At 27.3% G+C, this 24,532-nt stretch overlaps 1 long non-coding RNA gene across 1 annotated transcript in view; it reads left to right on the top strand.

Annotated features, from left to right (window-relative positions):
- Positions 1-24,532, top strand: part of LOC127279545 (uncharacterized) — a 58,574-nt gene that overhangs the window by 4,926 nt on the left and 29,116 nt on the right. The window contains exon 3 of the long non-coding RNA XR_007842647.1: positions 21,429-21,467. This is a non-coding gene — a long non-coding RNA (uncharacterized LOC127279545). The remainder of the gene's footprint in view (positions 1-21,428; positions 21,468-24,532) is intronic.

Genomic DNA, 24,532 nt, shown 5'->3' with positions numbered 1-24,532 from the left:
TCTAAATTGGAATCAATATTATATCATATTTATTTGACTTTAAATTGAATGATATTTCATTTATTCATTTTTATATATGTATAGAATATCTTTTATGTGAAATGATTTCAATGAATTAATGAGCGAATAAAATTGGATCATTAAAATAATAAATTCAAATATATTATATATCACAATTTTGTGGACGTAACGAAATGGTCTTTATATTCAGTTGCAATTCTCGTATGCTTTCAATTATTAAACCTCATTTATTCGGTTTATTCAGAAATAACGAAAATTTACAAGAGAGAACATAAAATTTTACTTAATTACCAAAGTAAATTATGAATTTTATGACTATGTAACATAGTCATATGTATGCAAACGAGTTGCAGGTATACTTAATCATAACATTTGTTCTTTTATAGTCAAATTTTTGTTTTGTTCCATAAATTTGAAAATTAAATTTTACTATTGTTATCATTTATATATATATATATATATTTTGTAATTTTATTTTTAACAAAAGATAGTTTTTCTATCTATAATTTCTAGATTTTATATTTACTCATAATTTGTATAAACAGAAAAAAAATTTATTTGATTCAAAAAATTGGCTACTTGACTTATTAACAAATAAATAATATTTACTTGAACCAAATAATTTTTAATTCAATTAAATAAATTGTATTTGCACCAATAATTTCTGTATTTGAAACAAATACCATTTAATTGACTCAAATTATAATTATTTAATATAACTAAATATTAATTTGATAATAATCAAGTAATCGATTATTTGAATCAAGTCAATTTTTTTTTCAGTGTAGCACTCAGAGGAAAAGTTAATTTGACTTAACCTAACAGTTTAATTATATCTTACTTTGTTTGACACAATTAAAAAATTTAGTTAATTCAAATAAAATTTTGGTTCATTCTAATAAATGTATAAAATTCATTTAGTTAACAGAAAAAAAATTTTATTTAAAGGTGTTTGTTTAATTTAACCAAATCATTGTCTTTGATTAAGCGTGTATTGTTTAAAAATTGTGTATAAAATATTACATTAAGACATTCGAACAAAATAAATACTTAACCAAAAAATTGATTTAAATGAACCAAATATATGCTTGATAAAATAATTTAATATTTGAATCAAACAAATTTTTTACTTGCAAGAAAAAAATTTTTTGTTTCGATTAAGATTAAAATTTAGTCAAATGCAATAAATCATTTGTTTCATTCAAATTAAAGTTAATGTATTCAATTGAATAATTTAGTTGAATCAACGCACCCAGAGAAATATTTTATTTGAACCAAATATAATATATTTGAGTTAAATAAACGTATATATTTGTCTCACAGCCTACTAGCCCATTTATTCGCATTTATTTGGCGTAGATAAAATTTTTTATTTAAATCAAATAAAAATTAAAAAAAAAAATTACTAAAATTTCGTTATTTCAAACAAATTTTTCTCTGAGTGTATATTTAATTTTTTTGTCATAAAACAAATAAAAAAAAGTATAAAGTTTAAGAAATTAAATGAAGTGTATATAGTATAGGAAAAAAGCAGTTAGAGGTCCATTTCCATAGTGTTTTTCTGTGGAATGCTCCGGTTCCCATAAAATATTCACCACGTGGTGCTAAGCCCTCGATATCTCCACGTCTGTTTCGTTCATATTCTTCCATGTGTTTCAAAGATTGAACGAAGCGATGACCTAACCAGACTGTCAATTAAAGTGCCACCATATGCCACTTAAACCGCTCTAAATTTTAAGCTTCGCATTCTTCCCCTTATGCCATATCTCGCGCGATATATATATATTTTGTCATATATATGTACTACACCCATAACCATTATAGTCGGATTAGAGCTTGCAAGATTTGTACGAAATAAAAACGTCTGCAGTTTTATTCAGCTATCACAGCAAAATTATATATTTACAAAATACTTATAAGTATATACGTTTCGAGTACATTTTTCGTATTTGAATAACTTTCCTTGATTCAAAATAACTTTTTTTTCCGGTGGAAAATAATTCACGTATGCATAAGTTCTAAAATTAATTAGTTAGAATTTTTACTTGACAGAATTTCTTGACCTAGAATTTACTTTTAGCCGAATTTTTATTTCTTCGAATTATTTATTATGTTACAGAAATTTCATTTGACCGAATTTTCATTGAGACGCATGAATAATTCCTAAAAAATTAATTTATTATAGAATTTTTATGTTATAAAATTTCATTAGATAGAATTTTTTTTTTCTTGTGGACCAAATTTTTATATTTGTTCGAATAAACATTTGACAGAATTATTTCGGCGCGTCCCGAAAATATCATTTTTTTGTAAAAAATATTTTATTTAGTTTAAATTAATTTTTTTTTTTGTTAAAATAACTTTTATTAATTCAAGTTTTTTTTAAAATAAAATACTTTCGTTATTGGTTTTGTATCGGCCTTTTCATTTTATAATTATTATATTTTCATTATTTAGTTTTAAAACAACGTTATTATTTTAATACAAATTAACATTATTTGGTTGAAAATAAATTTAAAAACAGAGGTTCGATCCCAGGCGAAGATGACATTTTTCAAAGTCTACAAATATTTTGAATTGGATAAAAATAAATTAATCGTTAAATTGATAATAAATAAATAATAAAATAAATAAAAAAAGATAAAATGAACAAAATTAAGGTAGAATAAAATTTTTAATTTTACAAAAAAAACTTGGCTTGCGAGCAACCAATCATTTTTGTTGACCTAACAAAAAAATTTGGTTGAGCGAACCAAAACATTTTTATTATACCAGCAAAAAACACTCAACTAAATTTTTTGTTTGACTCAATCAAATAGTTTTGTTGGCCCAACCAAATTTTGTCTGCTAAACATTTTTCTCAGTGTAATAATTGACTTTAATAATATATGACAATTTTTTTTAATTATAAAATATATATTATTTTTGCTTCAAACATTGTCTACATTTTCCAGAATTGTGAATATTGTATATGACACATCTAAAAGAATTGAATATTATTTTCATCCAGATGCATTAAAAAAAATACCTACATTTATATATAAATAAACCCGCGAAGTGGAGCATAATTAAAAATACTTTGTCAGTGAAAAATAAATTGTACCCTCTGTCAAACGGAGGTGTTCCAATATTTCTATCTGAGAAAGTAAAAAATTCCCTTGAACGAGAAAAAGTAATAATTGTGTCAGCATACTTGAAAGAGGTTATCGCGACAAAGGCCAGCGCCAAAAATATATTTATTATACTCTCATTTATAGTTGCCCTCGAATGTAACGACTTCGGATTTTTTTTCAGTTTGTATACATATATATATATATATTTTGTAATGTCTCATATTTTTAATAAATTCTTCTTTTTAGTAAAAGTCATGAGATATAGGGAGGCGAAATAAATGTAGAGAAAATATAAGGGTTGTGCGAAAAAAAAACCGTTTATAAATGTATGTGACGTCTGCGACTTATATTAAAAGAAAACATATTACCGGTGATGTATATAGGGACGTAGTCATTAGTAAATGAGCCCCGGGGCAATCGAAGGCGGGTACCAGGTGCCTTATATCCATATAGAGTTTGAACCCAGTATCCAGCCATCTTTATAAACGAAACGAAATGCCGTCCCTGTCCAAGGGTGTAGATTATAATACCTTTTGTTAATTATTACACTGTGCAGTCACACTTAGGGGGCTTAAAATTCCCTATAAATAATCGTCGAGACAATACCTGCTGCGCGCTTCAACCCCGCGATGAACGTTTTCTATTCTCCTCATAAAATGGCCTTTCCCTCTATTTCTTATTTTTTTCATACTCTCGAAATTCATCATTTTAATTTTTTAATTTTCAAATTTTTTGTTATACTATTTTATTTATTTATTTAATTGTATTCACAGATTTTATTTTAAGAAAACAATTTTTTTACATCATTTAACGATGATATTTAACAAAGTTTTCGTTTGGTGTAAAAAATGTATATTACTCTGACGATGTGAAAAATAGCTTAGCGGTAAAGAGCACGCGCTTCATTGACTAGACGTTGTGTGTTCTAGTCTCGGTGAGGAGGAATAAATTTTTTTCTTTCTTTATTTTTCTTTGTTCTAAAATTTAATTAAATTATCAATTAAGAATATTAATATATTTCATTTAAAGTCTCGAAAAATAATTTCAATTTATCATTATTACTTGGTAAAAAATCTTTACCTGGAACAGCGATATGTTTGACTAAAACAGCGAAAGTTTTCACTATTCCAGAGAAACATATCGCTGTTCCAAATAAAGAATTTTTTCCGTGTAGGTAAAGTGAAAAAAATGTATTTTAATTTCAAATAATCGGTTACTTGGTTATTATCAAAATAAAATAAATATTTCCTTAAATCAAATAATTTTTAATTGATTTCAATTAAGTTTTACTTGTTTCAAATACAGAAATTATTATTGGTTCAAATACAGTTTATTTAATTCCAATTAAAATTATTTAATACAAATAAATATTTATCTGATAATAGTCAAGCAACCGATTATTTGTTATAAATTAAAAAAAAATTAAAAATAGTATCATTTTGATTGATGTTAATATTGTTCATAATATAAAAGAATAACATCATTTTATTGGATTTAATCGTATATATAGAATTCTTTCTTTAAAATAGAGATTGAAATAGATATTGCATATATATTGTATAATGAAATGAAGGATTATCAATTGAACTATATTATCTCAACAAAATAATAAATTTATTTTCTCACGAGAAAACAGTATTATTGCCTTTGAATATTGGTTACAGACTATATAGTTTATACATAATGTGCATGCGGGAGATATTAGTCTCTTTTATATATATATTCGTTTCACTATTATAGTGCTATTAAAACCTTTATCAATGGTTAAATGGTACAATGTTGAAGTAATTATCGAGCAATGCCGATTGAGTGAAATCGCCCTGGGTTAAGACACCACAAGAGAATTGCACTTGCGCGAGGGAGTATTTTAAAATGTATTATACAAAAGGTTCTTAAGTGAGTACTCCAATTAAAATTGTCAAGTTTTTTTTAATATACATTTACAGACAAATCAATAGTTCTTTTTCGATGAAATATATGGGTGTTTCTCCGCGTAGCGCACAACTTGCTTTTTTTCATGTTGTGAAAGAAAAATCACAAATAATGTTCACATAATATTTCGATTCCAATGTAAAAAGGTCATTTCTGTGATTACAAACAAAAACCAATAGTTACTTTTGTATTTAACATTATAATTTTTCGTGAAAAGTGGTTTTTAAGGCTGAAAACGTCAAAATTTCACCTGTCCCCGCAGGATGAATGAACAAAAAAGTTAATATTTTTAGCAATGTGCACTAATAAATACAATTTTTGTTGCTATTTTAGTATTGTATATTGTATAGTGGAATTGAATAAAAAAAACGTTTGATCAAAAAAATAATTATTTTCTTTTTTTTTGCTATTTATACTTTACTGCACTTTTGTGTGTTATTTTGCGTTTTATTATTAAACATTGAATCATTTAAATAAAAGTCAAATGTTAATATAGTTCTACTTCAGTAACAGCAAAAATTATATTCCTTAAGTTGATCCATGAAGAAAGTAATCAATATTCAAGTAATCAAACCCTTCAATATTTAAAAAGAAAATAGAATATAATTAAATAATAAAGGTTAAATAAAGTGTAGTTATATTATTTTAGTCTATATATATGTGAAACATATGAAACCGATTAAAAATAAATGATAATTTTCTCAAAAAAAAAAAAATATATATATATATATATTAACGCCAGTTCCACCGGTTCCACCGACCCCAGCGTCTCCATAAATTACCACATAAATTTCCATAAATTACCGAAATAAAATTTTTAATTGTCGTTCGCGTTATATATGTTTTTGTAAATTACCGCGAAAATTTCCATAAATTACCGCGGAAATTTCCGTAAATTACCAAAATTATAATTTTTAATTGTGATTTATGCTTTACTTATTTTTATGAATTTTAGCCAAAATTTCTATAAATAACCGTATAAATTTCCATAAATTACCGAAATAAAAATTTTTAATTGTCGTTTGCGCTATATATATTTTTGTGAATTACACGGAAAGAAATTTAGTAGCAATATTTGATAAATCTGATAGGAAATTTTAGTATTCTCTTTTTCAAACGCGGAACATTTGGGTTTGATAACGAAAATCGGTATATTTTTACCAATAGTCTTTTTAGTAAATATATTCCAGAAATTGAAATTATTATTTCGTAAATTGATAAATTTATATGAAAATTTGGAAAGATTATTTGGAAATTTGTTAAAACTATACTAAAAATTCGAAGTGGTTCAGTCGTGACAGATGACAACAGAAACACCAACAGATTCTACGCCAAAGTTTTATCTCTTTCTCATCTCGAGGATAGACGAGGATATGAACTTTTAAATGCACACACACACACATCGCAATGTTTTACATCGATTGGCTTATTTTTATTCCTAACCTATACTAACGATAATACGTATAACATTCGCAGAATAACGCTTCATATACAAATTTACGCACATGTGAAAAACTGTTGTGACCATTCTTATATACTAACCAGACATATTTTTCACCGCTTATGAGAAAGGTGAAATTATATCAAAACATGTTTAAAAATATAAATAAAAATCATTATTTATTGGGAAATAATTAAATATTTTATTATTTTTTGAAGAACAATTTTTTTTACTGATTTATTGTAAAATATTCGAAATTAATTATATAAAAGAAATTCAGGTCTGTATCAAGATAATAGTAAAAAGGGGCTTGTCTAAAGAGCTTCGTCAGTCTTCGTTACCACTCGGTGAGGATCGGGCAATTCCGAACGTTCAACTTCGGCAAATTTCGTCGAATCTCGTTAACTTTGATATTTCTTTTTCAATTTTCATATCAAATATATCAAAATCTGAAATAATTATATCATTTTATACAATTCTAATTACGAAATTTGAAATATTTGGTTAGAAAAATTGATAAAGAGCTTATTAAAATTTGACATTTTTGTGTTTCAATAAAAAGATTTCAGATTTCGTAAATATTATATCAAATTTTCTTTCCAACTATATTAAATATTCTTATTTTAATCTCAATCATTCTTAAAAATAGTATCGAAAATCGTTATCATGCCAAAATGTTCCGCAATTGTAACCAAATATACTAAAAAGTAACACCATAATATCAAATATTGCTACAAACTTTCTTTCCGTGTACCACAAAAATCATAAACCTTTTTAAATCAAATTTCAACTATTTTATAGAATTCAAAAAGCAAAGAATTTTTTTAAAAATTTGTTTAAAAAAATTTAAAAATTATAAAAAAATTTTCCGGCCACCATGGATATTTATTTCTTGACACTTTATCTTCAAAAATATGTAGGTATTGATATTTATCATTTCGATAAAAAAAATATTTTTAAAGTTTCAGACACCAAATCGTGCACTACGCGGAGAATCACCCATGTATATATATATATAGAAATAATTTAAAATCAATTATTGATAATTAATTAATTTAATGAACTCAATTATGTATATAAAAATTTATTTAATTACTTTTAAAAACATTAATTATTAATATAATATTAAAAAGGCTTTTCTATTTAATTTATTTTTTTTATTTCAAGAAACGTTGAAAAAAAATTAATTCAATTAGGAATGTTCTCCGATTATATAGTTAATCTTACTTTAAAAATGTGATAAAAATGTTAAAAAATCGAATTTTGCTTGGAATTGAAAATGTTCAACCACTCTCTAAATTTGAATCAGTGAAAAAGTCACTGGTCTCAAATCAGTCGCTAAATTCTAGCTATTTGAATCAGTAACATTTCACTGATTTTCAGTCAAAGTAATTGATTCTCCAGTGAAATGTCACTAACTGTCAGTGAAAACCACTGATTCAAATAGCTAGAATTTAGCGACTGATTTGGGACCAGTGACTTTTTCACTGATTCATACACGGAGAGAAGAGATTTAGTCTATTCTACTAAACACGTTTAGTCCAGATTCTACTAAACAGCGTATAGTCAGAGGACTACTACAGTTCTGTCACACAAAAAAATTTACCGACAGAATAAAAATGCACAAATCTGATTGGTTGTCCACAATTAACCAGATTGCGGACAACCAATCAGATTTCTACATTTCGTTTCTGTCGGTAAATTTTTTTCTATCGATAATCGTGTAAATTTTTTTACTATCAGTATCGTTCATTTAACTGAATGTTTAGTCCGTCCAAAATGAACGATACTGTTTAGTAGATTTAACTGAGATAGTAGTAAGATCTACTACGCCCTTCTCTCCGTGTATTTAGAGAGCAAATAATTTTTTTTTGCCTAACCAAATGTTTGATTGAGATAACTCTATGACTTTGTTTTAGCCAACCAAAAGGTTACAAGAACCTAAATTGCCTAAGCAAACGATTTTGTTGCAAACACAAAATTTTTTTTTCAATGCAACCTTTAGAATATTTTTTTATTTTTATTTCCGTTAAATGAAACAAAGTGAGAGTTGTTCTTTCACAATTTCAATATTTCATATATTTTTCAACATCAATTTCCGTCAAATAAAACAATTGAGTTTTTTTTTTTTTTTTTTTTTTTTTGAAAAAATATGTATATTTTTTTCTGTTTTTTTTTCAATTTCCGTTAAATGAAACAAACTGAAAGTTTTTTTAAAATAAGTTTTATAAAAATATCAATTCTTTCACATTAGACTGATAAAATTAATTAAATTGAAACTATTTTATATTTAAAGGAAATTTTATCGGATTTTGAAATGTGAAAGCAAAACTGCGTTAGGTTTCTCGTCATTGCCTTTTGGGTCAATCAAATATAGCGAGAGAATTTGAAGCAAAGGGTATAGAGTGTTTTCCTTTTATATACGTATAGATATATAGGATAGATGAAAACAAATTTGAAGCTGACGCTTTTCGTATTTACTGTGTTATATATACACTCTATGTATCATGACATAAAGCTTGACGGCATTGCGGTGTCATTGTAAAAGCTCTTACCAATTGAATTTACGATATTCTAACAGATCGTGGAAAATTAGATTCCCGTAGGGTATAAAGATGTATATATATACATTTTGCCTGGTATATATATATATATATATATAAAGGGAAACGCGTGTCAGTAGTAGATATGTACTTAGTCGCGACTTTCTGCACATTGCACATACCCAGGGGTACCGTCCGAATAGAAACTTCACCACGATGAGACGACCTGCTCATGTACCTTTACTTTACCTTAAAAAAAAAGATAAAAAAAGTGATTCCCTTGCGTTGCCAGCGTCGATACGTGAATACACCGTCTTTTTTTACTTCCCAATAAATCTCCACACGAACATTTACCTTGAAAAATCGATATATCGTTCCTAAACTAATTTTAAACTGAGAAAACACTTTTTAATTAAATTTTCTTTTCTAAAGTATTGCGGCATTTAAATTATATATGGGAGATTCTCCAAGAAGAGGGTATTTTCATTTTTTTTATTTAAACATAATATTATCATTGAATAATTTGTTTTATACAAAAATATCATCTTAAGATGATACGTTTTAAAAAACAATAATTTTTTTACAAGTTGTACATTCAGTGAAAAATAACATTTAATAATAGCTGTAAAATAGCATTTTATTATGTCCTAACCTAAACTTTAAAGAATTTTGAGCCAGTTTTCACCGTGTGGGTTAAATTTAATCTTCCGAGAGGTTAAAGGCAGTAGATATATTCTGCATCTGCGCAGAAGCTGTACACAAACATTCTGCGCAGACGCAAAGGCACTAGATATATTCTGCGTCTGGGCAGAATGTTTGTATACAGCTTGTGCGCAGGCGCAGAATGTATCTACTGCCTTTAACCTATCGGAAGATTAAATTTAACCCACGCGGTGAAAATTGGCTCTATGCCTCATAAAAAATGAAATATTTTAAATTAATTAATATTCTTTGCGGCCACGGCATCCGATAAATGGTTATTAAAAAAAACTGTACAATAATAATAATAATTTCAAATAATATATTCTGGTTATTAATTATAGGGCTCCTTTAAAAAAAATCTATAAAAATCGTTTTTAAAAATTTTTCTCTACTTTCTAATCAAATTTTTTTATTTACTTTTTTTTATATACAAGGCTTTTTTTTATTATAAATAAGAATGTTACAAAACAATAAAATCCATTATTTTTAATAAATATTTTGAAAGATTTAAATTTAATTTTCCATTTTGTTTTTTGTAAAAAGTGGAAAAAAAAAATTTCCTTTCACACGCGTATAAAAACGAAGTAACTTAAAAACTATAGTAATTTTGTTGGATTCCTTATATATGAAAGCTGTGTAATTAGAACAATGAAAGTTTTTTTTTAAGTGTTGTTGGGCATGGATATTGGAAATTTTATTATATACTCGAGAAGAAGAGTTGCGCCTCCTGAGGATATTGTGATAAAACTTATTTCCAAGGATGCTTTATTCTTATATATAGCCTTAATTGAACGAACCATTAAAATTCTTACCTTCTTTATTGTATAATTACTAACTTTTTTTGGAAATTTTATATCCTCTTTCAAAGTTTTATCTTATCTTTTGTGTGTCAGATTTTAAAGATATAAATTTACCATCAGAGTAAAAATATACCTATTTTCTCATTTTATGTAGAAAATGTATTTTTCCTTTTTCTTTATATATTTCCTATATTGATGAAAAGTCAATTATTTTCAGAATAATAGAAGAATTTCTTTTTTAATTTACAATAAAATAGTTTTTATAATATTTGTATTTTAATAAATATTCTTGATGATGAAAATTTTTGAATTCACATATACAGGAAAAAAACTAACAAGAAAATAGCAGTCATATAGAAAATTAGTTCTGCAAGTTCTTTGAAGTGCCGTTTATCATCCTTTATGGCAATAAAGAAGGATTTAGTGATTTTGAAAACAACGCTTTATTACTATATAAACGAGAATTTGTAATCTTTCTTTTATATATTTCTAGTATGAGTGGCGCTAAAAAAAAAAACTATTTTTTATTAAACAATAAATTTTTCTTTAAAAAAAAATGTCAGGATACAAAAATTATTTATACAATTAATTAAAAATTGTTTTTCTGAATAAAAAGAAAAAAATTAATAATAAGTTAATTAATTTTTTTAAATCAAAGGAAATTAACTATAAGAAACTTGAATTTAAAAATTAATCTGTAAAAATTTGTTTAAAAAGAAAAAAAAATGAAAGTTTTTTAAAAATATCAATCCGCTCCTGCTTTGAGGTGACAGAGTCGATGGTATGAAGTTGATGTTTGAACGCGAAGGGTCAGCTGATAGCATACAATTATCTCACAGTTTAGTTGGAGCAATTCGTAGCTCTAGTCGCGATATCTTTTAAAAGACGTAGACATTTTTTTTTATTTAGTTTTTTTTTCATTTTCCCTTGAATAATGGATTTTACAAGTCAAGGATTTACGAAAAAAATATATATATATATTGGTGCCATCAAAATAATTCCTACCTCGCATACTATACACTTCTCGCGTATTTATTCGTGAGATCATAAATTATTCATCTTTAGTTGTGCGGTCTTTTTTTTAGACTAAAACTTCGAACTTTTGACTTTACACATAATATGTATTATACTCCATATTGATTAAATTGTAAGTGAAAAATTTTATTGTATATATATATTTAATTTGTGATTTTGTTTAATATTTTCTAATTTTTATTTTTCAGTTTAATTTAATTATTTAATAATAATAAAAATACTATTATTATTATTAAATAATTAAATTAAATAATTGAAAAGAAATTATAAAAATTATAGTTGTATTTAAAAAACAATTGAAATAATTTTCTTATTTTGTGAATTGGGTTCTTTAAAAAAATTTATAGGTATGCTTGATACAACTATATTGATTTTGGCACTGAAAATACTTTTCTGAATTGTTTAAAATAAATATAAAAGAGAATACGATAAAGGGTTTATAGTAAAATTACTCGTGGATTTCTTTTGTCTTGGCAGAATACAATTTCTCGTAAATTTACAATTATCCTAGTTTTTTTTTTTAATTAAAACTTATCATACGGTTAATTTCAATTGATACAATGTATATATCTTTGTTGGAATTATAGTTCCATTCTTTTTCTCTAATTGCTCGTTATAAATACTTTTGTACAGTAGTTCCATTTTGTAGATACAATATATTTCATTTCTTCTTCTCTCGAGTTTTTGTAAGTTGTAATGTTCACTCGTTATCTTTATCACATATTTATCGTTACTCAACTCGCTCTTTAATTATCTTTTGTACGTTACAATTTAACAATTAAATTTTCTAATATAAATTTCATCATTTTTCATTATGCAATTATTAACAGCATTTGCAATTAGATAATATAATAAATAATTACTTATTATAAAAGAGAATAATTGTTCCTTGATTTTCAATGAATTTATGACATTTTATCCCATATTTGGGAAAAAAATTTTATTTATACATTTTTTAAATATTTTCTAAAAGAAAATTCCACTGTAGATGAATATTTATTTATTGTTTATATTAAATAAGAAAAGTGATGCAGAGAAATTAAAAAAAAAACAATTTGTTTTTTTTTTAACTGAAGAATTCTTGAGATTTTTATTTTATTATTCATGAAGATTAAAAGTAGATATTTAAATTATGTATATCTTTTTTTCGGTATAGTCGAGTTAATTTTTCTTTTTTTATTTTTTATGTCAAAAAGCTTCTCCGCGCATTTTTTTTTTTTTTCTCTTTTGACATTACTTTCCAGCTATAGACGATTCTTTAAAGCGACTAATGCATCTTTTGCGGGCAATTTATGGAACATTTTTAAGAATCCTCGAGAGAAAGAAAAAAAAATATGGAAAAATAGTTAAGTGACTGGTTGACAAGGCAAAGAAAAACGTAACGAGTATTAAAATGAGAAGCAAGTTAGTCTCGCGGGCAATTGAAATAAATAAATTCAAAAGTGAAGAACCTAATATATAAAGCTTTTCATGTTAATTTATTTTAAATTTTATAAATATCAAATAAAATTTTTTTTTGTTTACAAAAAAATACCGTTTTTTTAAAATTTTATTTAATATCCCTGGCGGATTCGATTTGCGTAATGTCTACTTAACTAAGCGGACTTTAGGTAGACATTAGGTAGACATGTAAAAAAACGTATAAAAAAGCTATTAATCGACTTATTATGATAAAAAAAAGTTGATAAAAGGGTAAATGAATGTTTATAGAGTAAATTCGTACAAAATTTGTAATTAATAAAGCATTAAATAATTAATAATGAATGGAAATGTGCGCGAGGTACCTGATCAGTTCAGCTGTACAATTATTTTCGTGCTATTTTCATGAAAAGAATATAAATTAACTGCAAAAACAATTGATATTTATAAAAAAGTGTAAAATTGATTTAATTTTATTGTTTGCAATACGAATTATTAAATAATAATTAAGTTTTTATCAAATGTGAATAGTGTTGTGAAAACCTGTGAAAACTAATGAGTTACTACATTACCGATCGCATATGAGAGATGGCGCCACCAGTTTTTACAATACAGTGCGAGCATGTTTTCTTCCAAGCTTTTGCTTTGAAAGAAAATAAAAAGTGAATTTTAAAATGCAGAATAAAGTTATACAAATAATTATTGATTTCATAATTGTTTCTCGTCCAAAATTACGGACATGATTGCAGCTATTTTGTTACACTCATCGAGAACTTTTTATTATCATATGCGATCGGTAATGTAGTAACTCATTAGTTTTCACAGGTTTTCACAACACTATTCACATTTGATAAAAACTTAATTATTATTTAATAATTCGTATTGCAAACAATAAAATTAAATCAATTTTACACTTTTTTATAAATATCAATTGTTTTTGCAGTTAATTTATATTCTTTTCATGAAAATAGCACGAAAATAATTGTACAGCTGAACTGATCAGGTACCTCGCGCACATTTCCATTCATTATTAATTATTTATTGCTTTATTAATTACAAATTTTGTACGAATTTACTCTATAAACATTCATTTACCCTTTTATCAACTTTTTTTTATCATAATAAGTCGATTAATAGCTTTTTTATACGTTTTTTTACATGTCTACCTAATGTCTACCTAAAGTCCGCTTAGTTAAGTAGACATTACGCAAATCGAATCCGCCAGGGTATTCGGATTTTATTAAAATCATAGATTAAAATTGGAATGTTTTTTTTTTCTTTTTCGAAGAGCAGAACAATTTTCTTGAGAGAAATTGTGTAATAGAAGCAATTATTTCAATTATTGCATTGCAAAGTGCATTTTCCCCCGGTCTCGTCCGGCGAGTTAAGTAAAAAGTGACGGTACGATAAGACGACTTTGGGTAAAAGTCACCTCGACACCTTTTAAGAAGCTCCACAGAGCCACCCTTCTTCGTCATCTTTCGTCTGCGAACCTCGTTGTCTCTCCCTCGTCTCTTTACTTAATTTAATGCGACGGCCAATCATCCTCACGAGACAAGAAATTAAGCTTTGGTTAAGTGCGCGGTCAAATAATGTTAGAATTATGGCCCTCCCAAAAAAGTCAAAAAAAAAAAATTCGTTTATCAGCGTTACAACGAGAAAAAAAATTATACCACTTTTATTTATAATTTTTAATGACACAAAACTTTTTTCTTTAATGCAAATAAAACTTATTTTGTAGATAAATATTTATTTAATAATACTCAAGGAACCGATATTATTTGAATCAAATAAATTTTTGATTAAAATACATTTTAGAAAAATATAAAAAAAAGAAGTTTTTACTGAATTGAAGGAATTTTTTTTTGGGTTTAATGCGTGTAAAACTATTTTTAATATTATATATTGTATCGCAATGTGAGTTCTTGTGATAAAAAAAAGGTCAATGTACTCACAAGGATTTATCAGTGAAAAAAAAACATTCCACATTTTCTGAAAGTCTTACGTCATTCGAAAAAAAGTACTGATTTCCGATATAAATGGTAAATTGAAAAAAAATTCTTATTGAAAACTAATTTATTATTATTCTTTAATAGAGAGAAGATGTCTTTTTAATTTTGTGGCCTATTGGCTTATATTTATTTAATTACATCAAAATTTGACGCGTTTCGACACAGTATTCTGTATCCTCATCAGAAAAAACAAAGCAAGATAAATAATCAGATTTTTTGAAAAACATTTGAAAAAATTTTTACATAACCTCAAAAGGGTTTGTCAAAACTTCTTACAAAAAAGAAATCAAGAGAAGTCATACGAAAAATAAAAACCATTGTGTTGATTTCCGTATGACTTCTCTTGATTTCTTTTTTGTAAGAAGTTTTGACAAACCCTTTTGAGGTTATGTAAAAATTTTTTCAAATGTTTTTCAAAAAATCTGATTATTTATCTTGCTTTGTTTTTTCTGATGAGGATACAGAATACTGTGTCGAAACGCGTCAAATTTTGATGTAATTAAATAAATATAAGCCAATAGGCCACAAAATTAAAAAGACATCTTCTCTCTATTAAAAATGGCTTAAAATAAAGAAGTATATTTACTTCATACATTATTATTCTTTAATTATTATTTTTTTTTTAATCTTACAAGATTAGAGAAATATTCGAATTGACTAATTTTCAGTATAGTTGTTATATAGACTTGTAAAATTCATTTTAAGATTTTTGCGAAGAAATTTAAAAATTTATTTATAAATTTGTAAACATTTGAAATATTTAAAATTTATTTTATTACCAGAAAATGTATTGAAAAATCTTAAAATAAATTTTACATGTCTTTCTAACAAATAATAAAAATAATAGTCAATTATTGGTATTAGTTTTTAAAATAGTATATATTAAAATATTTTTAACATTTTTTCTTACCTTTTGTAACAAATTGAAATACACCCAGAGAAATGTTTTATTTGAACCAAATATAATATATTTGAGTTAAATAAACGTATATATTTGTCTCACGGCCTACTAACCTATTTGTACAAAAATTAAAATAAAAATTTTTTATTTAAATCAAATAAAAATTTATTTCAACCAAATAAATATTTATTAGGCTGTGATCGAAATATATCATTTCTCTGTGTGTAACTCTCAAAAATTCGACAAATCCAATTTTCAGAAAATTACCAAAAACTTATTATTCACACATGCAAAAAAAAGAAAAAAAATTGCCACATATTTCAATTTTCGCGTTAAAAAATTGATATTTAAATATATTAATTGCCCCTCGGCGGATGAGAGTTAATGACGCTAAATAGACCGAGAGAAAAGGTATTATTGAGAGTCGCCGGCGCCTTCATATCAGAATAAAGAATCAAGAGGGATTCAAACCCCCCCCCCCCCACACTCCCTTCTTCAAACCCTCTATACCCCGTAAAAAACAGAACCAAATATGAGGTTTACAATCGTGTAGAAAAAAAAAGTTTCGTGCAGATTTATATATATATATATGTATGGATGAGACTCGTTGTGAAAAGTGATTCATCCCCCATTTTTTTGGCTGCGTCCCTGCAACAGCCGCAGCATTGCAAACAACCCCATCATAGTCGTTATGAGGCACCGCACAAATATTCGTGGCCTCTTCCGGTCGTATACACTGAGAGAGTGCGAGTGAGAGAAAGAGAGAAAAGCAGTGAGTGCCAGAGAGTGGCCCGGCAATGGCTGCTGAACGATAACGGCCCGTTGATAAGGGCCTACTTCTCTTTTGCCGCTTTAATATCTCCTGTGCGCCTGCCTTTTTAATTATTTCTCCAACGATAATGGGCGTCGTCCTCTAACTTTTTTTTTCGCGAATATATATGTATAAAGAAAAAAAAATGGTGAAAAAATAAAACAAAAATGTCATTATATGTTCTATATATATATATATATATATATGAAAGAAATTCTTCTTCCGGATCGTTCTCACACTTTATATACAAGATAAATACATACTGAGTAAATTCTTCAGAAAAAATTTTCTGACATTATCAAACATTTATACTTTTTTGTCAAATAATTTTTTCTTTCCATTGAATTTAAAAAATCTTTCTTTTGAAAAACAATTTTTATGCACAATATTACCTCATATTAACATGTAATATTACCCCATATTAAATTGCAATATTACCCCATAATAGATTGTAGTTTTACCCCGTAGTACATTGCAGTATTGTCCCATATTACCCCATATTAGATTGCGGTTTAGATCTAATATATTAGTCTATATACAATATTGCCCCATTGATAAATATTGCTCTATTATTATGGTACAATTATATACTTTAACATTATAGATATTTATAACAGTAATTTTTTTATAATATTACTAAGGTACAATATTGCACTCATTGGGGCAATATTGATATACAAAGTAACTGTATATATAACACCGTCCGACACGATTTTTGACCAACAAAAAAATCCAACATTTTCGGAAACTAGGACCCAAAAAAAATACCCGTGTCTGGCCGTTTTGCTAGATCAAGTCGTTTGTGGTTTTTAGGGGTGAAAAAAACCCCTAAATGAAAAGTGACAAGATATCTTTTAAAAATTATTAATTTTTTATAAAACTTGGTATCTGGGGGTTTTCAGGGTCGCTGATTATTAATCTGATGTCAGATTTTCAAAATTCAAAATGGCGGATCCAATATGGCGGTCAAAATTTTAAGAAGTTATTAATTTTTTATAAAATTTAGTATCTAGGGATTTTTGGGGTCGCTGATGTCGAGTTCGATGTTAAATTTTCAAAATTCAAAATGGCGGATATAAAATAAAAAATTAATAACTTTTTACAAATTTGATCGACAAATTGTATCCGCCATTTTGAATTTTGAAAATCTGACATCAGATTAATAATCAGCGACCCCAAAAACCCCCAGATACCAAGTTTTATAAAAAATTAATAATTTTTAAAAGATATCTTGTCACTTTTCATTTAGGAGTTGTTTTCACCCCTAAAAATCACAAACGACTTGATTTAGCAAAACGGCCAGATACGGGTAATTTTTTTTTTTGGTCCTAATTTCCAAAAATGTTGGATTTTTTTGTGGGTCAAAAAAAAGTTGAATTTTGTTGGACGGTGTAATATGAAAATTTGTGCTCGGAATTAATACTTTCCCCAGTGACAAGTGTAGATAATATTATGTTGGATTAATATACGAAAGGAACAAGTTAACATTTCTCATTGGCCTATTCGTTTATATTCGAGCGAAATGAAAAGATTGGGCGCAATTGTCTCGTCCTGTATAAAAGGAGCATAACATTCCACTGACCCCGTGAGCTAAACGTGCTATGCGTCCCCCTCAAAGTTAAGGAGAGTATATACACGTACATTAATATAAATATATCATACAAAAAAAAAAAATAATAATCTTTTACTCAAAATAATTTTCCTGTACTGTACTCATTTTGAGCTACAGTAAAAATAAGTGACTTATTTTAAATTTCGAACAAAAATTTAAAAACTAATGAACACAGTATCAGGTTTATTTTTAAATTAATACGTATAATTTTGAAGGTTATTTTGTAAACTTATAGTTTATTCTAAAACTTTGAAGCTTGTTCAAATAAAATTTCAATGTTGAAAACAACCTTTAAGATTATTCTTAAAATGTGTTCTTAATTCTTAATTTCTTAAAATACTTCAAAATTACTTTTCATAAGGTTGTAAAAACAAAGTGTAAGATTCTGAAACAAAATTTTAACCTTTATTAGTATTAATATATATGTATGTAACCTATTAAAGGAAGTAAAACAAATTGAAATTTTTTTGAACAAACAATTAAAAACCTTAATATATATTTTAAAAGTTTGTTTTACAACCTTATTGAAAATTAGTTTACAAATTAAAAATTTATTTTTCATTGTTCAAAATTATTTTAGAACCTTAAAGTTAATTTTACTGTCTTTTTAAGTTTTACAATATTATATTTGAACAACCTTAAGATTTATTTTAAAAATTTGTTTTACAACAATATGAAAAATTAGTTTACATCTCTAAAATAAGTATTCCTTTCTTCAATGTTACTTTACAACCTTAAATTTTATTTTACATGTTTGTTCTCCAATGTTTAACTTCATTTTACAACCTTAATTTATTTAGATAAATATATACTTTCTTCAATATTATCCATAACATAAAAATGTATTTCCAAATCTTCAAAAATTATTTTGCGAATGTAACAAATAAATATTTGATTCATTCAAATAAAAGTAAATACAATTAAATAATTTCGTAAAACATAACTAGTTAACGGATATAAAAATGCATTTTGTTGATTATTGATTAAACCAAAAATTAGGTTGAATGAAGTACATTTTTTTTTTCCTGTGAGTTGAAGGTCGACCCAAATCGAAGAAGGGTCCAACGTTTATCGTTGAGCACGGGGTGAAAGGTTAATTAGCCGGATGTAATTATCAAGTAGAAATATGTCTTTTTTTTGTGTCCGTACAAGGGTGGGGAAGGTTGAAGACGGCTGTTTGCGTATCGACTAATTTCACATCGAGAAATGACTCACAGACACTTTACTGAAAACGTGAACAGAGTGCTTTTCCGCCAGTGTGGTGGTGCAATTAACATCACTTTGGTCCTCAAACCCTCTTTTCCAAAGGGGGGTTTTGTTGAGAAAGAGATGGGAGAGTAATAGTTTTACTCAGTCTCTCACAGACTCTCATTCATCTTCTCTCTCTCTCTCTCTTATATATTCTCTTTCTCTCTTGCTCTCGTGGTTCTTTTATGATTACTCTCTTCAACAAGAACCCTTTCTCTCCCTCTCTCTCTCGCGCGTATTTAGTCTCCTCAACGTTGGCACGGCAACCGATAGTTCTCTCGCGCTCACCCTTTTGTATTCTCTCCCTCTCCAATTTCTCTCTCTCTCTCTCTCTCTCTCCTCTTTCCACCCTTCGTTAACCGATGCGAGGCCATCGTCCCAAAAACATTGACCTTTCTGTCCCTGTTATCTCATGGTCGGTCAATTCTCGACCTCTCGATTGTCCAACTCATATATATATATGGTTGGCGATATGCGATGTAATGTAGCTTCCGAGACACGGCGATCGTTTCGAGTTGATAAAGAAACGCTTACAAACTTATTCAATTCTAAAGGTCATATATCTAACCAGTACCGCACGTATATATACACTCGATCATTTTGAATTCTATTTTAACCTCAAATAGTTTTCTTGAAAGTCTTTTATTCTTTCTTTCACTTGAACAAAAAAAGAATATAACTTATTGTTTGTAAACAAAAGGAAGTTTTTTCTAAACACTAATACACTGAAAAAAATTTAACCTAGTAATTCAACTATCGTTGGATAATTCCATAATTCAGTCACATTTCACTGAAAATCAGTAGAATTATTGCTGATTTAAACTGCATTACGTTTCAATCATTAAAGAATTCTACTAATTTTCAATAAAATGTGATTGAATTTCAGTGAAAATTATAATATGCTTGATTTAAACTTAAGGAATGCTTTAGAATGGGCGTATATTAATTTTCACTGGAAATCCAGTAGGACGTCCAAAATTTGCTATATCTTTATGTTTATGACACCAACTGCACCTTGCTTTTCTCTATTCTGGTTTCCTTCTATGTATCGGAAAAAGCTACCATTCCCTGCAAGGTGTCACAATTCAGATGTTCCACTGACTATTGAGATTGGCTAAACCGCAATACGCCATCTGGCGTTTACCTATTTCTGACAACCATTTTCCTTTTTCATCTTTCTTTAATTAACACGATAGAAAAAGAAATAAAAACCAAAATGTTTAACAAAGTAGGTAAAAGTCACTCTTTCACTAGATCGCCAATCCCAACACACTAAAAAAGAAATCTTGATTTCAGCCTATTTTTGAGGCTGAATTTAAGGTGTAAACGGAGTCAGACCAATTAAAAAAGGTAAGACTTATGCAAAATATATGGGCTTAATTTAAGGTGTAAACGGTTTAAGACTTTGTTTTTACTGTGAATAGTCAATAAGATTTTGACACGCTTTTTAACCTAAAAAATTGTGGAAAAACGAATAAAGTAACTTTTACCATGTACTTTAAAAGTAAAAGCGGAACTGTCCGCAGTTTTTGCGCGCATTTCTGGTAATTTTTAATCCAAAAATAGTCAAATTTACTCCTGAAATAGTAAATTTTACTATTTTCAGAGTAAAAAATTGACAGAAATGCGCGCAGAAACTGCTGACAGTTCCGATTTTACTTTTAAAGTATAGTAAAAGTTACTTTATTCGTTTTTCCATTTTTCTCCGCGTGCATATATCAAGAATATGATAACTTTAAATCAAACAAAATTTATGTTTAAATGAAATATATATTATTTACAAAAAAAAACAATGTTAATCCTGTGAAAATTAATTTATAATCCTTTTATAATTTCAGGAACGAGTCAAATTTGAGGAACTACGTCAAAAATTTTTGGTGAGTAAAAGCTATTCATAATTATTATAACAACTATAATTACATATATATATGAGAGATTCTTTTTCAATCGCCCCAGCCCAAAAAGTCAATGTTCTGGGATTGGCTTCATACTTTGGTAAATTGTTGTCCTATATGATAGTAATAAATCCCTAAAATATAAACTCATTAAAAAAATATTTGTAGAAAGTAGAGGGGGTTGAAGTTTTGACGTTAAGGGTAACATTGTCATTTTCAAATCCGTATAACTTTGACAAAATTTAATGGATTTTAATTTATCCATAATGAATTTTAATGCATTTTTCACGTACTTTTCAAAAATGTATACGAAATTTAAAAAAAAAAATTTTTAACCCCTTTTTTTCAAAATCAACCCTTACACTGGAGTCTCCCAAGAGAGGACTTCTGAAGAGAGGACTAAGTAGTGACGCGGCGCGGTAAGGAGTGAGGGGGGAAGAGATGGGCGGGATCAGAAAGAGGAACGTGAACTCAGGAGCGTTTGTTTTTAGTGTACCTTTCTCGCGTAGTGTTTTACAAACGTAACAGAATGTATTCTGTTAAAAAAACACATCTCTGTGATACGATATACGGCCCTGGAGTGTTTACAATTTTCGGCGTCAAGGACGAATTCCGTAGAGAGGTCCAAGACTCTTTCTGTCCTCTCTTCGGAGACTCTAGTGTATTTTTCGATTTTCACCCCTTCGGGTATTTTTTTTTTTTTTTATTTTCATTGGAAAGCTGAGGTTTTTTCCGATGAGCTATGTAAATATGAAAATGGGACAACAATAATTTTGTGAGAAACAGAATATTAAAGTAGGCGGTACCGATAAGGGGTGTACCTGGAGATCATCTTTGAGGATTTAGATAGGCACCGCCTAATTTAATATTATGTTTCTCACAAAATTATTGTTGTCCCATTTTCATATTTACATAGCTCATGGGAAAAAACCTCAGCTTTCCAATGAAAATAAAAAAAAAACAAAAAAAAATTCCTGAAGGGGTGAAAATCGAAAAATAAGGGTTGATTTTGAAAAAAAAGGGGTCAAAATTTTTTTTTTTTAAATTTTGTATACATTTTTGAAAAGTACGTGAAAAATGCAATAAAATTCATTATAGATAAATTAAAATCCATTAATTTTTGTCATAGTTATACAGATTTGAAAATGACAATGTTACCCTTAACGTCAAAACTTCAACCCCCTCTACTTTCTACAAATATTTTTTTAATGAGTTTATATTTTAGGGATTTATTACTATCATATAGGACAACAATTTACCAAAGTATGAAGCCAATCCCAGAACATTGACTTTTTGGGCTGGGGCGATTGAAAAAGAATCTCTCATATATATTGTTATTAAATATTTGTTCTAATCATTTTGACGATTTCGATAAAATAATAGAGACGATTTTAAAGAAAAGAATCTTTAAAAATAATTAATACTGACATTAATTTTGCAATTAATAATTAGTCTATAAAAACAAATTCAAAATTTTTCACTATAACACTTAAAAGAATTCTAATTTTCTATAATCAAATCGAAAAATTCAAATTGGACCATAAAAAAACTTTTTAATTAAACTCTATCTTCTATATAAATGAGACAAAAAAATTAATTATAATTACATATGCAAATTAATTAATTATAAACTAAAGCAAACTTGCAAAAAAATTCGTTAGTTTATTAGCGTTCTAGATTTCTAAATACATATAATGTACATAAAGTCGACAAAATCTAATTATAATCAGAAATTCTTTTTAATTAAAGTCGTTGCCCTATAAATGAAAACAAATCATAAAGTATATATATTATGCAGGAAAACAAATAATGTTGACTCTCTTTTTAAACGAAAGAAAAAAAGAAAGATGGGGTCGAAAGGTCAAATAATCTGATTAAGCAAAGTGTTTTTGATCGTTTAATGCGGACCGCACATCAGCCATAGCTAGCGGCGGCAGCAGTACCAACACCACGACTGTTCTCGGGTCGACCAATAACCATATTCCAACCACCCCCCAGATGGTTAAGTTTACTTTCATTCTCACTTTACATATACTTCTACCCCTACTGGTCCATATACATAGCGTAGCCTAAGTCCATTAACTATAGAGGTTCCAGCTGAGTTTACTTAACGCCTCGATTTTAACTCAGATCACACCCCCCCCCCCCCAACCCCCTTTCTCTCAAGAAAGTGAAAAGTTTTATTAAACGACATCAAACAAAATTTTTTTTAATTGAATCAGTGACGACGATTAGGATAATGTACAGAAATTGAAATAAGGGCCTGATGGGGTGCTGACTAGTTTTCCCTATCTCTCATTTGGCCCTTTTCAGAGAAACTGACTGGTGCCCTACACCAGCTTTTTACGCTGCTCCTGGCAAATACTTAGGAAAATACTGATCAGGGCCTTGTCTCAGTTTTCCATTAAATTGCCCTATTATGTAAGATTTTTATTTTAATAAATTAAGATATTTACAATTTTTTAATTCTAATTTATATTCTGTTTGAAATTAGAACATTAAACTATACAGTTTATAAACTACTTAGGAATAATTTTGAAAAATCTCTCAGGAATGGGGAATCGAACCCAGAACCCTTGGGATTCAAGCCGTGTACTATAACCTCACAGCCACTTTCAGTTACAGATCTTTTTTTAACACTTCTTCTTGGATTATTTTCTGTTTGTTATAACATCTACATTTAAATTTTTACATCTAATAAAACTGGTTAGGCCCTGACATAATGTTAGTTTGTACAACTATTAAAATACAAAATTTAAATTTGTAATATTGTTATATTTTTAGAAATAAATTAACTTTTAATTTTCTATTGTACAAAATTAAATTTTCTAATAATTAAATAGTTGGAATTTATCAATTAAATCAATTCAGTAAGATTTCCACTGAAAATCAATAGCATTGTTACTGACTTAAACAGTCAAATCTGCATTTTCATTAATCGGTAAAACAGATTTGACATAACCTAAAGTACCTCAAAATTTTAAAATCAAGAAAAATTTGGATCTATATAAGTCTTACTATGATTACATTATGTTTTTGGGGTCACT

The sequence above is a fragment of the Leptopilina boulardi genome, unplaced genomic scaffold, assembly GCF_019393585.1.
Source record: "Leptopilina boulardi isolate dan_hultmark-lab unplaced genomic scaffold, ZJU_Lbou_2.1 LbouV2_216, whole genome shotgun sequence".
NCBI classification, from domain to species: Eukaryota; Metazoa; Arthropoda; class Insecta; order Hymenoptera; family Figitidae; genus Leptopilina; species Leptopilina boulardi.
The sequence above is the reverse complement of the archived record's forward strand: the minus strand, read 5'-3'. Positions and strand labels throughout refer to the sequence as shown.